We start from the raw sequence: 16543 nt of genomic DNA, 5'->3' as shown, positions 1-16543 counted from the left end.
CGATAACCCCATAATTTACTCGCATTAGAACAGATTTACCACTTTCACGTGGATGTAACCGCGCTGATAAATTCCCCTGCTTTTCCTTCCTTATTGCAATCACCTACAATATATAAAAAGGAATAATCAACACCGCGCACTTTTAGCAATAAAAAAGTGGAATATGACCACACCAATCGAAGCAATAAATTATCTTTTAGTGAACTAATTTCCGATAAAACAACAACCGATCGAATCAAATCGCTCATTGGTCCCAATTATTACCAGTTTTCGTCTCTCTCTTCCGGCTTTTAGAACTAAAACCAGTTCGTAAATCCGAAACCGCAATTCGAGGGAATTTATGTTACAATTTATCGTTAATGTTATTGCAAAAGGGCATCCCGATCAGGTGGAACTGTTTCAATTAGTCCCACAAACAAAAATGGTCGTCCAATTGGCAAAACCAAAAAAATATTGTTATTGTTATAATGAGTTCAATTTATCTCTTTGCATAGCTTGTGGCGATCAAATTAATTAGAACTCGCTTTGATGAGGAACAGTGGGTGGTTAGGCTATAGCGTGATAGTTAATTTAACTGAAAATGGACTTTTCCAAGGGAATTTAGGTCTGTTGTTCATAATTTCGATAAATCATTGTTTATGGGGCTTAGGGCAGTCAATATGATGCGAATAATTACTTACGCGCATATCATATTGTGTAATTGTTGTGTATCAATCAGGATTATGAATTGTCATATTTGCAAAATGTGTTCATTGAAAGTATTAATTATTGTATACAGGTGTGGTAAATCCAAAAGCGACCATAGGAAAACCGTGTAACTGACAGAGAAACGTAGGTAATTGCATGCGCGGGAGGAAGACAGAAAACGAAAAAACTATCAAGTAGGCGCTAAAAATATGGCCTACTTGATATTTTTTTCGTTTTCTGTCTTAGTCCCGCGCATGCAATAATGTACGTTTCTCTGTCCGTTACGCGGTTTTCCTATGGTCGGTTTTGGATTTACCACACCTGTATGTATGATGAACAATAGACGTATGGTCCATTTATTTTCCCGTGGCGGTTACGTCATCATTTGCCTTTCTTGTCTATTACATGCGTTCCGAGCGCGATAAAATTTTGACGTCATCTAGTCACGTCGGCAATGAATCAGGACGACAAGGCTCGGAAAATCGGCCGCCATTGTTGACGAAAGTAAACAAAGAGACATTTTTTTTTTCTATGTAAATTTTACAATATTTTAAGGAGTATTTTGATTTAACTTGTTTTTAACTGCGATACTACGTGTGAGACTAGATAATGTGTGTGTGTTTCGGTAGTCAGTTTTGAAAATGCCACCTTCTTAATACACTTTACAACTATCAAGGGGCCCAGTGAACCATTCTGAAGGAACTAGAGTTTGTGGAACAGATAAGGATGCCTTTTCTAATAGAAAACACTGTCACAATGAAACAGCCCATATATTTACTTACTCCCTAGAAGAATTTTTACAAGAACACTATAAAAACCAAGTTTATTCAAGCCAGTGGTTCTCGAAGAAATATGGATATAAAGTAAAGGTGTATTTAGCAGAAGCTGACAAGGTGATTACCTAATACTATAAAAAGTACTCTGGTAGAGGTATTAATAAGCTGCTAATACTAAATAGCTTATGTTTCAGGTACCTTTATTCGCCTAATCTGGAGTTTGCTTATCATGCTTTGAAAGGGTCCAAATTTAAAAAGTCCCATTATCAATTGCTCTAAAAGACTGAAGAAAAGGTGTTTGAAGCTATGGTTATAATGGTGTTGTCAAAATCCATATGCAGAGTGTTGAAAAAACAAATTTCTAATAAGTTTCAGGTAATATTAGAAAGATACAAGTTACTTAATACATAAATTTGATCAAATGCCATTATTTTGCAGAATTAGCCCTTATAAATTTTGCCGTATTTTCTCTGACTATAAGGCTAGAAACAGATATGGTGCTACTTTTAAATACTTCAGATAGTAGGTTAAATTACTATTTTAATTGTATTATTTACACATTATAAAATATACAAATAAAATCTTTAAAAAGTACACTCAAGTTTCTTTTTTATCTAAGAAGTCTAGTTTTCTTCATGAACAATCATAAAATTAGATAATTTCTTTAACTGAGGTACCTACCTGCTCTTACAATAAATTGAACTGAAATTGAAAAAACATGTTAAATAAGTCACACAACAAAACCAAATTGATATGTATTTAATGCTGGGTAAATTTACAAAAGGAAATAAATAAGCAATCTATATCACAAAACTAAGAAGCAAGTTCTTAAAACACCAACAATTCTGTTATAAGTTAAAACACTGCTTTAGGATTTAATAGTCCCCAGGATACACACATTGCCTTTCCTTTTTTGCAAATTTTATGGAATAATTCTTGAAACGTTGGTATTGAGCTGTTAATGACTCGTTTGAATGCACCTATCTGTGATGTTCTTTCCAGATAATTTAAATTGAATGTGGTTGTTATTCCCAAGCCAAAGTTTGATTGGAACTTTCCGCCTTTGTTTACCACCAAATGTTCCAAGTTTTCCAGTTTGGTGAAGAAAAATCTTAAATTCTACGAAGGTCTCGCAATAACAACACTAATTAATAAACTTAAACATCCCTAAATTAAGTTTTTATTTCTTCTGTTTGTAGTTTTTGCGGTTTTTCAACTTTTTAAAATTCCTAACCTCAAAATGTTGTTTAGCCGACTGTCAGTTGGGACTGTGCCCTATGTTGCCACATCTTCCACGAGCAGATGTAAACCTGGTGTATTGTTGGTTGCAGTAATAAACGGACCGATGAATTATACACATTTCGAAAAAAAAAGCATTTATTGCATGCAAACCATGTGAGATTCTTAGAATGTTTTTTTTAAAACAATAATATTTTCTCATTTTCATTTATAATTGCTTAATGAAAGATACAGTAGTAGCAGAAGCCCATTGCAACGATTAACACCAATATTGGCATTAGGACAATTGGATTGCTCACCAACAAGAAACTTACATCATAATACATACTGCTGACAGAAAATGTGACAAATATGAGACGTAAAACTTACAGTTATGAAATCTTGTTTAATTTTCTACGCAAAGTTTTATTTTCAAAATTGATCAATTTGACAACACTACTATATTATTAAACGAAACTAAAAATTGTCTGTTGTTCCCATAACTTTGCACTCTTATTGGACGATCTGTAGCATTGACGATGTTGGCGATTCAGGTTTTTCGAGTTCTCCGACCGACAAAAATAAACAAGACGTTACTCTTTCAGAACGCGAATCTCCTGCAGTCTCCGAGAATCCATAACCGTGCATCTCAAGGTGGATTCATAATAAAGATATATCCCCGGTGATTTACACCAGTTCTTTTATTAATAGACGCCTTAATAGGAAAATGCCGCTACTTACAGCAACGCGACTAATTGTTCCGATTGTCATCGGTGTCACCAGTGCACTGTGCAAGTCACTTTACCATAACGCGGTTAAGTGTGACACGGCCTAGTTTAAGTGATGATTAACGAGCTTTAAATGCAAACTTGATTGTCGATTTGCGAATTTTCACCGGGAAATGTGTCTTATTTTTTAAAAAAGCGACGCGTTATCAGCCTCACCTTTGTTTGAAACGGAAAGTGCATTTCACGGCTGGAGGATTTTCATACTATACGCTCGTTCCAGAGCAATTAATTACTCGGACCGTATTGTTCCCTGAAATCCGTTAAACTAGAATACAAGTACATAATGATTATTACTGTTCTCGAGATCCTCCTGTGATATGCTTATCCAACCAAGGACAAACTCGTTAAAAACCTTTAGCTGACATGCTGACGAAGGAGATTTTGTGATTGTGCACATCCCCAAATCAAAAAATGATACCAACAGAAGCTTCGTAATGATAGAAAGTATGCACTGTTAAAATTTCCTTAAAGCTTTGCTCGATATCAAACCCTTCCTTACCGTGAAGAATATACTGATCACAGTTTTCAGAACTCAAAAGTAACACTTTTCATACTTATTAGGAAAATAACTATACCAGGCTAACTGGCAGTTGATGCTCTTGTGAGTTTCAGTGCCTGTAAGTTTGGCGAAATGGTTTTAGACTGAACAATCGAACAGAATCAGATGGGCGCGTTCCCAAACTCCCTTCACGCCGAATTAGATTCGTAAATGTTAAAGCCCGGCCTAGCTTACTAAATTCCCTAACTAGAAGTAAAGTTACGGCAATCAATATTCGATATCGGTTTTACTCTAAAACCAGTATCTATTGTTGAATTTACTGGTTTATTTCGTTGATGGGCGGTGTTTCCATAATCCGCGCCTCTGCCATCAGTAAAAACGAGTCTTTAGTGATAAAACGAAACGAAAGGGGGAGCGACGAAAATAATTCGTTTAGCTCTAACGAGAACGCTCTCGAATATTCAGTACAGTCGCTTTATCCCTCAAATACCGACACAAAACACTCCCGAGTACTTATCCATAAGCACACACGAAAGCTTCGTTTTATTTAATTCCAATTCAAACGATAGAGTTAGGAAGAGCTTTCGGATAAAAGGGAGGAAATACGCAAGCAAATTTAAAATTTAAAATTACGTTTTGGATTACAATACTAGTAAAATCCCTGTTCTTTTTAAAATTTACTTTACATAGCGTCTGACTGGTTCATCTAACGAGCCCACCACGTCTCAAATACAACAGAAGCTATGGTAGGTAGTCTATAGAACGCCCTCAGCCAGACAGTTTCAAAAATAGTAAATTTCTTCTGTTTTCTTTATTTTGTTAAGCTCTTTAACTTTTCCCGGGTTAGACCGCATTTCGACTTCCTATCAAGCTTCAGACAGTTTTGGAGATTGAAACATTGACAAATAAAAGAAAGGAGCATGATTTAAACTTACTTTGTAAGATTATATGGTCATTATTTAACTGTTCTTACATTCATTACTTGTACCATCTAAACCTACTCGACTGAACAATTTGTTCCATATTTGCACAAAGAGTTTTACCTCTGGCAAACAGAAAACCTAAACGGGATAATTCTTGCGAAACTTTGGTGCAATTCAGGAGGTAGATCAGCAATCTACAAATGAATGACCAAATATTAGATTAATTTATTTTATCCTTGGTCCTTGGGTATTAAGGGTCTTTTTTTACTACTTTTTACAGAAAATTCAAAATGGCGCCCTGTAACGCCGTTTTGTATGCCATTTCTTGAAACTACGCAATATTTCCTTTAAAATAAGGTGCAAGTCAATATTTTGACGGAAAATTCAAAATGGCGGCCGGCGGCGCCATTTTGTCTGTCATTTCTAGAAACTACGTGAAATTTTCTTTAAAATGAGATGCAAATCAATATTTTGACAGAAATTTAAAATGGAGGCCTGGAACGCCATTTTGTCTGTCATTTCTTGAAATTACGTAAAATTTCCTTTAAAATGAGGTGCAAGTCAATATTTTGACAGGAAATTCAAAATGGCGGCCTGCGACGCCATTTTGTCTGTCATTTCTAGAAACTACGTAAAATTTTCTTTAAAATGAGATGCAATTCAATATTTTGACAGAAAATTCAAAATGGAGGCCTGGAACGCCATTTTGTGTGTCATTTCTTGAAACTACGTAAAATTTCCTTTAAAATGAGGCAATTCAATATTTTGACAAAAAATTCAAAATGGCGGCCTAGAAAGCCATTTTGTCTGTCATTTCTAGAAACTACGTGAAATTTTTTTTAAAATGAGGTGCAAGTCAACATTTTGATAGGAAATTCAAAATGGAGGCCTCGGAGGCCATTTTGTCTGTCATTTCTAGAAACTACGTGAAATTTTCTTTAAAATGAGATGCAATTCAATATTTTGACAGAAAATTCAAAATGGAGGCCTGGAACGCCATTTTGTGTGTCATTTCTTGAAACTACGTAAAATTTCCTTTAAAATGAAGTGCAAGTAAATATTTTGACAGGAAATTCAAAATGGAGGCCTGGATCGCCATTTTGTCTGTCATTTCTTGAAACTACGTGAAATTTTCTTTAAAATGAGATGCAAGTCAATATTTTGACAGAAAATTCAAAATGGAGGCATGGAACGCCATTTTGTCTATCATTTCTTGAAACTACGTAAAATTTCCTTTAAAATGAGGTGCAACTAAATATTTTGACAGAACATTCAAAATGGCGGCCTGGGACGCCATTTTATCTGTAATTTCTAGAAACTACGTGAAATTTTCTTTAAAATGAGATGCAATTCAATATTTTGACAGAAAATTCAAAATGGAGGCCTGCGACGCCATTTTGTCTGTCATTTCTTGAAACTACGTAAAATTTCCTTTAAAATGAGATGCAAGTCAATATTTTGACAGAAAATTCAAAATGGAAACCTGCGACGCCATTTTGACTGACATTTCTAGAAACTACGTAAAATTTTCTTTAAAATGAGATGCAAGTCAATATTTTGACAGAAAATTCAAAATGGCGGCCTGGAACGCCATTTTGTATGTCATTTCTTGAAACTACGCAATATTTCCTTTAAAATGAGGTGCCAGTAAATATTTTGACAGGAAATTCAAAATAGCGGCCGCCATTTTGTCTCTCATTTCTTGAAACCAAGTAAAATTTTCTTTAAAATGAGGTGCAAGTAAATATTTTGACAGGAAATTCAAAATGGAGGCCTCGGAGGCCATTTTGTCTGTCATTTCTAGAAACTACGTGAAATTTTCTTTAAAATGAGATGCAATTCAATATTTTGACAGAAAATTCAAAATGGAGGCCTGGAACGCCATTTTGTGTGTCATTTCTTGAAACTACGTAAAATTTCCTTTAAAATGAGGTGCAAGTAAATATTTTGACAGGAAATTCAAAATGGAGGCCTGGAACGCCATTTTGTCTGTCATTTCTTGAAACTACGTGAAATTTTCTTTAAAATGAGATGCAAGTCAATATTTTGACAGAAAATTCAAAATGGAGGCATGGAACGCCATTTTGTCTATCATTTCTTGAAACTACGTAAAATTTCCTTTAAAATGAGGTGCAAAGTAAATATTTTGACAGGAAATTCAAAATGGCGGCCTGTGACGCCATTTTGTCTGTCATTTATAGAAACTACGTGAAATATTCTTTAAAATGAGATGCAATTCAATATTTTGACAGAAAATTCAAAATGGCGACCTGGAAAGTCATTTTGTTCATTCATTTCTTTAAACTACGCAATATTTCCTTTAAAATGAGGTGCAAGTCAATATTTTGACAGGAAATTCAAAATGGCGGCCTGCGACGCCATTTTGTCTGTCATTTCTAGAAACTACGTGAAATTTTCTTTAAAATGAGATGCACTTCAATATTTTGACAGAAAATTCCAAATGGAGGCCTGGAACGCCATTTTGTCTGCCATTTCTTGAAACTACGTGAATTTTCCTTTACAATGAGGTGCAAGTCAACATTTTGACAGGGAATTCAAAATGGAAGCCTGGAACGCCATTTTGTCTCTCATTTCTTGAAACTACGTGAAATTTTCTTTACAATGAGGTGCAAGTCAATATTTTGACAGAAAATTCAAAATGGTGGCCTGAAACCGTAAAAAAATACAACTTTTTTTTTTGTCAAGTTACAGTTGACGTCTCGGTGTCATTTTATGTTAAAATTTCCCGGAAAAGACGCTGGTGCACGCGGTTTTTTGATATCTCAAAAACTAACAGAGTTAGACCTAAAATTTAACAGTTCAACCATTTCTTTGCCAGGAACTCGGCCGGATTAAGAATTACATGAAAATAAATAAAAGAAAAATAAATAATTCATAAATGATATTCACTTTAGTAAGCTCTTCCTAGACGAATTTCAAAGCAATACACTGAATAATAAAAAAATATATTGACGAAAAACTAACTAACATTTAGACTAAGGTAAGTTAGAACAGATTGTCATATTTGTGATTCAAGTACATTGTGGTGGCATTTTTTTCTCATATTTTAGGGACACCCTGTAGGAGTAACAAAAAGTTAAGTAAAAATAACAATTGAAGCTTTCATGTGTCTCTCTAATTCACATTAGTAAAACAATGCGAGGGCCTTGGAATCTTTTACGGTTCTTTTTTTTTTGCGGCGTGGGCAAGATCCGAAAATGGTCAGCCCACTCGCCCACGTTCGTCATTGGACCCATTTTTTCTTGGGGCTAAAGCCGACTGACCATATTTAGCAGGACCCGGTTTTACAAACATAATTCTATGATTCATCCTGAATATGTCTGAATCACACAATACTAAACAGAACGGTTGTTCGTTGAACCTTTGTACGAACAACGGAAGCCCCATTCGATTGATCTAGGTCGTCAAATCAAATCACTTTCAATTACTGTTAGAGGGAAAGTCATATGCCAAGCTTATGGTGGGCTGGGTCGACTTTTATTATCTGCCATGCTCTTTCACGACTTTAAGTAATTGCATGTTACTTTCGTTTGCTCTTTAGCAAATGGGAGTACTCTGGCTAGACTGACATTGTTCTCACGTGTTCAATGCTGAAAATTAGCATTTTTGTTCGGCCTGGTGGGAATCACAGTAGTCCTGAAAGTGGATTAAAAAAGCGGAAATTTATCTCATTTCTGCCTCCCTTTTATTGAATGTTGTTTTTTAATTACCCCGACGCAAAACTGCTAATTAGAATTTTACTCTCAGCGAGCAATTTTAATTTCAATGACGTTAATCAGGTCAACCATTAGCCTTTTGAGAGTGAGGCAATACTGATGAGGCTTTACAGTTTGTTTAAAGGAATTACTCTTTTAATTACATACCACTCACATATTTAAGGCATTTTTTACATGAAAAACTTATAAATTAACTTCTTTCAGTAAATACCGTGTACAGCATCGTTATCAAGATAATTGGTTGAGTAAATACGCATGCGAAGCAAAAAACCTCAACGCGAGCAATATTAAGAAGGATGTTATCGAACAAAAAAGAAACTCCATTAAGTCGGTAATATTTTTTAAATTTGAATAAAAGCCTTAAAGTGAATGTATGGAATTGCAAAGACGTGTAATTATCGCTAAAAGTGGTTTAAAATAATCCTTTTAATTGCAACCTGGCAGAAATTAATTCGATCATCATGCTGGTTATAAACCGTTTTATGATATTATAAATGTGCATAAATACATTAAAAAATTACTGGAACATAGTTAAAAGCTGCGCGGGTTAATCAAGTAAATTATTTTAGTATATTGCTAATAAACAGAAATAAAAATCTAATAAATCAAATAACAGTATTATGAGTAAATCTCAAAAAAAAAGAGAAGAGAGAAGAAAGCTGCTGTTTCGACCAATCACTATCAATTAATGTGCTGCAATTTTCGCAAATGCTGCACTTGTGGAGTAGAAGCATGAGATTAACACGGAAAATGCAGTAAACTTTAGTTTTCTTGCCTGGTAAGGTTGAAATATTTGAAGGGTGCACGGGAAAAACAAGCTAAGTCAAATTTTGAAGTTTTTGAGTGCAGCAGTTTTATCTCTAAAATCGTTGTTAACTGATCACCTATACGCATTAGAAACATCAATATTTTTTTTTATATACAGGGTGGTCCAGTTTTAAATGTCAATAATTCACCATTCGATAACCCGTCAAAAAAAAAGTTAACATACATTATGTCACTTTCATAAAAAATGCTTTTCAAGGAAAATACAGTCCATAAAAGTTCAGTTTAAAAAAATCGGTTTCTTGTCATAACTGTCAGACAGCTGGAGCAATTTTAATCAAATTTGGAACAAATACATATGAAATTAATACTCATTAGGTGATTTAATGACGTTTGTCGAAACTGTGTCTGTTAATTTTTCTACCTTATTCTCTACGTCACTGGATATTTTTCAAAAATTTCAATTTTTTTTACTTTACTTGTTCAATTTAACAAAATAAGTATCTTTTATAAAATTCTGATTTGAAACTTTATTTACGAGACAATTGAGTTATTACGTTCAAAGACCCAAAACCAGCCCAACCCAACTTAAGAATTGTCTTGAAAACGGTGAAAATTGACCTAAGAAGCTTAAAAAATGTCTTTGTAGCCAGTTTTCATAGTTTCCAGACAAATTGAAAGACTTTAGTTTTGAAAATTGACTTATTAACCAGTAAATTTACTTTGAAACGGTGAAAATTGACTTGAGAGGCTTAAAAATTGTCTTGGTAACCAGTTATCACAGTTTTCAGACAAATTGAAAGACTTTAGCCTTGACAATTGACTTGGAAACTGTGAAAATTGACTTGAAAGCGGTGAAAATTGACCTAGGGAGCTTAAAAAATGTCTTTGTAGCCAGTTTTCATAGTTTCCAGACAAATTGAAAGACTTTAGTTTTGAAAATTGACTTATTAACCAGTAAATTTACTTTGAAACGATGAAAATTGACTTGAGAGGATTAAAAATTGTCTTTGTAACCAGTTTTCACAGTTTTAAGACAAATTGAAAGACTTTAACCTCGACAATTGACTTGGAAACTGTGAAAATTGACCTAGGGAGCTTAAAAAATGTCTTTGTAGCCAGTTTTCATAGTTTCCAGACAAATTGAAAGACTTTAGTTTTGAAAATTGACTTATTAACCAGTAAATTTACTTTGAAACGGTGAAAATTGACTTGAGAGGCTTAAAAATTGTCTTTGTATACAGTTTTCAGACAAATTGAAAGACATTAGCCTTGACAATTGACTTGGAAACTGTGAAAATTGACTTGAAAGGCTTAAAACTGTCTTTGTAGTCAGTCGTTATAGTTTTCAGATAAGTTGAAAAACTTTAGTAGTAAAAATGGAATTGTAGCCATGAAAAACTAAATTATCTAGAATTTTTTACTACAAATTCACACATTTCAACCTTGAAAATTGACTTGGACACCAAAAAGTGACTCTAACCCAATGAAAAGTGACATCAAAAGCTTAAAATTTGCATTTAAAGTAAGTTTTCATAATTTGAAAATACATTTCAATATTTTAGTCTTAAATACAGGATATTGACATTAGATTCCTGAAAATAGACTTGAAGACTAACTTTTAATGTTTTTTACTTTGCTTTTCATTTTCTTAGAACTCTGGACTATTTTTAGGGTTTTAAAACTGCTTTCAGCTTGGAAAATCGAGTTTTAGAGTTATCTACAGCAAGTTTTTGACATAGCAGACTTAAAAAACTATTTTTACATTTACCATAGGCTTAAACATGCCATTTTACGCTTTGTTAGTATTAAATTGACTTCTAGAGGCTTCACTGTGCTTTAAGACTCAAAAATCGAAAATAATGTCATTCACATGACATAACGAGTACTCATTTGATAATTACTTGTTCCAAATTTGATCAAAATTGGTCAAACGGTCTGACAGTTGTAGCAACTTTGGAGGTCTGTGTCTTCCTTAGGAAGCGTTCTTCAGGAAAATGGCATAATGCATGTCAACTTATTTTTTGATGGATTTAAAACTGGACCACCCTGTATAAAGCAGCATACTTTTTTATCTAATATAATAATTACAAGGTTGTTGTTGAAGAAGATACAAAAATAGGTCTTGACTTAGCCTGTTTTTCACCAGATTTATATTATAAATATTAAATTCGTCAAACTTAAGTAGCAAACAAGGTAATTCATAAATTAAAATGTACCTATGTCAAAAAATAATTAGTTGAAAACTTGTTTGTTTTTTATTGATAAAAAATTATTAAACTAGTTACTAAAAAGATAATACTGTTCCCACAGGCATACAACTAGTAAAATCATTTTATTTTCAATCAGGTATGTAATAACGTTATTTCTTATGTGTAAACCAGATGGAAAGATGAAAATTACCTGCTTTTACGTTCCACCCGGGTGGAAAGTACTCACTTTCTTAATCTCTCCACAGAAATCAAACACTTTCCACCTGAGTATGTAATATACTATTCCTTTAAAACTTCAAACCTTTTAAACTTGATTGAATTTGAATTTCCACCAATAACCAAAACTATTTTAAGCGTTGTCATTTAAGAGATGTCACCTTGGGTTTGAAACACCTTGCACAATGTATGAGCACGTTAATATCAGCCTTCCTAGAAGATGAAAAAGTAAAAATGATAATTTCTGCTAGGTTTACAGTGTTCATCCGGAGATAATGATAATTACAGAAACAACAATGAATCCGGGCGACAAGGCCAGAACCAGTAAAGTAAACAAGATGGATTCTTGTCTGGTTATTTACTTTGCTTATTAATTAGTAGTTTGTTGTTACTTCAAACAAAGTGCTGTTCGTTTCATAAAAAATCATATGGTTTATACACCAACTAAAGAGAATCGCATCAGAGAAGATATGATAATGAACCATCTCAGCTTATGCGTGTGTAACTACATACATTATTAACGTATTTTCCGAGATTTCCTCACATTTATCGGCGTTCCTGCAAAATTGCCGATGCCGATCCCTTCGCGGCCTGGCATCTCTACAATTTAGCCGATATTCCCTTTTCAGCTCAGGAATTTGTTCAGTAATTGTGATCCTGATAGTCTAGTTACTTAATATTAAATTACGTAGTTAAGCCGGGGCTCGTTAGAATGGAAACAGTTGAGAAAAGTTCGTTCACGAGCCGGGATTGTTTTCTACATAAATTGGCGTTTGCTGCCGGGATAAGATAAGTAGATAGTCTCGGCGTAAATTACTGTAATTTCGTATCAAACAAGTGGTTGTTTAGGAAGTTTCCTTCCTCCTTCCTTAAAATATCTCGATGCAAACTTTCCCAGCCTACCCAGACATCATTCATAACCGACATGACGTAATATTGCCAATAAAAACGTGGAAATAAAATTAAAATCCTGTTTCCCAGTACATTAATTACTATGAATGATCAAACGATGAGAACTACATATCTAGTTACATTTTCATTTGGACGCTTTCTCTCTTTGGTGGCGTCAATTACATTTGCATAGCATAATGACGACAAGTACCCGCTGATCTACGCTTACTATTCATTAGGTGACAGAATGCGATAATTTGTTGGCAAAGTGGCTCTGTTTCCAGTCGCATAATTAATGGAAATACTTATTTCCTAATTAAAACTCTCAATCAGCTAATAATTACAAGAAATCACAATCTAGAAAACAGTCAAACCCCACTCTTATCAAACTGTAATCAAATGAACGTCAATATAAGGATACAATTTCGCATGTTTCCACTAATGCCTAACTCGGTTAGGAATTTTCCTTTATCTGCCTTCAGTCGAGTGGAAACTTCTGCCATACAATTTCCAGACTAAATTTACAGGTAGAGGGACGTAGTGGAAGGTTATTTAACTAGAACACATCCCCGGAGGTATGAATGATGATAATGCTCTTATTGTATTTTCCATTATTATCAGTTTGTATGCAAATTTACAATGGAAAAGCTATTCAAACTTTCCTCACCAATCTGAACTATTAATCGGATTTGATTATAAATTGACAAGTTTTTGAAAAGCAAAGTGTTGTTCGTGGTGGTTACTTTTTTTATTTTCAACCAATGTTGCCAGGTCTACCATTCAAACGGTATATCTACCGTTTTTGTAGTTGTTCTACTGTTCTCCTGTTAATCTATTGTTTTTAATTACGTTATTGCCATTATGTTGCTTGTGAAACTTTTTATATACTTTTTCAGTTTATTGAATAGGGAAGTTAATAAGGATTCTAAAAATCCGCTTAAAACAGTCATTTTCCTACTCCAAATTATACTCTAAAACCATGTGATGTCTGTCACTAATGTCCGAATTGTCAAAATTTTACTAGAATTAGCAAGAATCATATTTTAACACAGATTTCGAAACAAGACGATTTTCTGAGATTTAACAGTTATATTTACAACTGTCACTTGATAGTCTAGCTAAATAGTCTTCTTAAATCACGTGATAACTGCCACTAACGTCAAAACTATCAAACCATGCTCTAAAGTTGCAAAAATTAGGATTTAAAACGTTTTCTTACAGTAGTTGATGATATAAATATGTTTCTGAGAATTATGACAGTTATTTTCTGTCTAACTGAATTGTGTTCTACAATCACGTGACAACTGTTACTAACGTCAAATTATGCTTTAAAGTTGCAAAAATCAGGATTTAGAAACATTTTCTTGCAGTAGGTAGGTTTTTTGACAATGGTCACGTGACTGCCTAGCTTAATTATCCTTTAAAACCACGTGATATCTGTCACTAATGTAAAAACTTAAAAAACATTTATTAATGAAAAAATAAAAAATCTGTATTTTTTGGAAGCACGGTTTTTATTGGCGTTTCAATATAGGAGATACTCCTTTTGGTGATTATTTTTGAAAAGAGTTTCGGGCATTCCAGCTTTCATTTCTCCGTTGTTTACATTGATTTTGGTTAGGAATTTAGCGCTGGTTTCATAAATATGAAGTGACAGTGTCATATTATTTATATATATTATTATTATACTATTGAAACGCCAATAGCAAGAATCATGTAAAATAAATGAATTTGTTTCTGATTATTCTACCGCCATTAAATATTTTGACTTGGCAACACTGTTTTCATCAAGAGCACTTGGCATTCACGTAGGCAAATTATATAGGGTGTTCGTTTTTCGAGTCTTGCCATCAAATCTAGATTACTTGAAGAGAAACAAGGAAAGTTAAATTGAGGCAATTGGAAGTTCAATAAAATGTCTTAAAAATTGAAAAAAAAAATGAAAATTCGTATTAGTCAACAAAACTTGATTGAATTTAGCCTTTTTTAGTAAGTTATGGTTCAGTCTTTCAATGCAATCCGTAGTTCAAACTATTTTTTATGGTTACGTGACTGTTTTGACAGTTGTAATTTTACTTTTACAGTGTTGCAAACTTAAAAATTATCAAAGTCACGTGACATGTCTTTTACAATTTTAACTTTTTCAACAGGGTAAATTTAAACTACATTTCAAAAGTCACGTGACTGACCTTAACAGTTGTGTAACAACCCTTTACAGTGTCTCAGCTTCTATTACAACCGAACAAAAACTGTTACAGAGAAAAAAGTTCTAAATTTTCCTTAACTAATGGTGTTTAACAACACAAATAAATTAATCTGACATTAAAAGGTATTTGTTCCAAAACAAACTTCCCCATAAAATAGGAATTTTATTTCTAAACATGAATTGAGTGGCAGATATTAAAGTTTCAACGTACCTAATACGTAACAATTAAACTTTTGATATAAACGCAAACTAGCCCTCTAAGCCATCGTCCAAACTTTGCCGGTATCGGTTAATTGCCCAGAATTAACAGAAATTATGCTGGAAATTTTCAACAGATTTTCCACATTACAAAGGGCCCCGAAAAGACGTTAAAGTTGAGTTATGGGGGCGTTTCGGAGACTAAAATCTTGCGGTAAATTTATCAATAAGTAAATTTCTTCGAGGAAAATTGTTTAACGTTGCTGTCGGCCCCCCACAATCGATCTTAAATAACTGAACAAAACGCGGAAAATACAAATTTAAGCACCCATTCAACTGAACCACCATGGTTGAAACGCATAAATCCATTCCGCATGCCCATTCACAGATGCGATCTAGCCGTGGTGAATACTAATTAGACCCGTATGGGCATGGTCATTGCCTTCCCATGATTTCCACTATGAAACATTGATATTGAGCTTCTACGCCTTTAGGAATGGCAGATAAAGTTTAACGTTCGATTTGGGTAAAAGATAAAGCTGAATTCTCCCGCACGATAAACCATGTAAAGCAACAAAAAAGAATTAACTTTTTAAGGTCTATTTTCCGTGAAATTGTCACTCGAAGGCACATACCGCCTGTTTGGCCCTGTTTTAAATTAATTCGTAGTCAGACGAGAGCTTCTTTGTTCGGATTTAGTTTTACGCCCGGTTCGAGTTTTGGGATTAGAGGGATTTTCTTTTAAAGAGGAGGAGGAGGCACCCAAACGACTTCCCGATATCGATCGATAATGTGGAGAACAATGTAACTGAAAATGAAGCAGAAGCATGTTTGCTAAATCTGTTTCATAAATTATCAGCCCACATCACTAGTTTTTTCACTTTCCTCAAGCTTAAGAAGGTTTCAGAGGCCTCAAAATGACTGCTAGAGGCTTCTGGCACGTTAAAAACAATTCATAGTAAGCTTAAGAAGGATTCAGAGACCTCTGGCAATACAAAATGGCTGCCAGAAGCCTCTGGCACGTTAAAAACAGTTTTAGTAAGCTTAAAAAGGTTTCAGAGGCCTCTGGCAATACAAAATGGCTGCCAGAGGCCTCTGGCACGTTAAAAACAATTCATAGTAAGCTTAAGAAGGTTTCAGAAGCCTCAAAATGGCTGCTAGAGGCTTCTGGCACGTTAAAAACAATTGATAGTAAGCTTAAGAAGGTTTCAGAGGTCTCTGGCAATACAAAATGGCTGCTAGAGGCTTCTGGCACGTTAAAAACAATTCATAGTAAGCTTAAGAAGGTTTCAGCGGCCTCTGGCAATTCAAAATGGCTGCCAGAGGCCTCTGGCACGTTAAAAACAATTCATAGTAAGCTTAAGAAGGTTTCAGAAGCTTCTGGCAATACAAAATGGCTGCTAGAGGCTTCTGGCACGTTAAAAAC

The 16543-nt window shown here is 34.1% G+C and overlaps 1 protein-coding gene and 1 long non-coding RNA gene across 2 annotated transcripts in view; both read left to right on the top strand.

The window, feature by feature from the left end:
- The window catches only part of qsm (Zona pelucida superfamily protein qsm), a 73072-nt gene that overhangs the window by 17696 nt on the left and 38833 nt on the right, over nt 1-16543 (top strand). The gene's annotated exons all lie outside the window — the stretch shown is intronic.
- Nucleotides 908-2044, top strand: LOC145724554 (uncharacterized). Its single transcript, XR_014177039.1, has 3 exons — nt 908-1580; nt 1658-1838; nt 1902-2044. It is a non-coding gene; the product is annotated as an uncharacterized LOC145724554 (long non-coding RNA).

Source organism: Ips typographus, linkage group LG2 (assembly GCF_016097725.1).
Source record: "Ips typographus isolate SLU linkage group LG2, UJ_Ityp_2.0, whole genome shotgun sequence".
Lineage (NCBI taxonomy): Eukaryota > Metazoa > Arthropoda > Insecta > Coleoptera > Curculionidae > Ips > Ips typographus.
The sequence above is the reverse complement of the archived record's forward strand: the minus strand, read 5'-3'. Positions and strand labels throughout refer to the sequence as shown.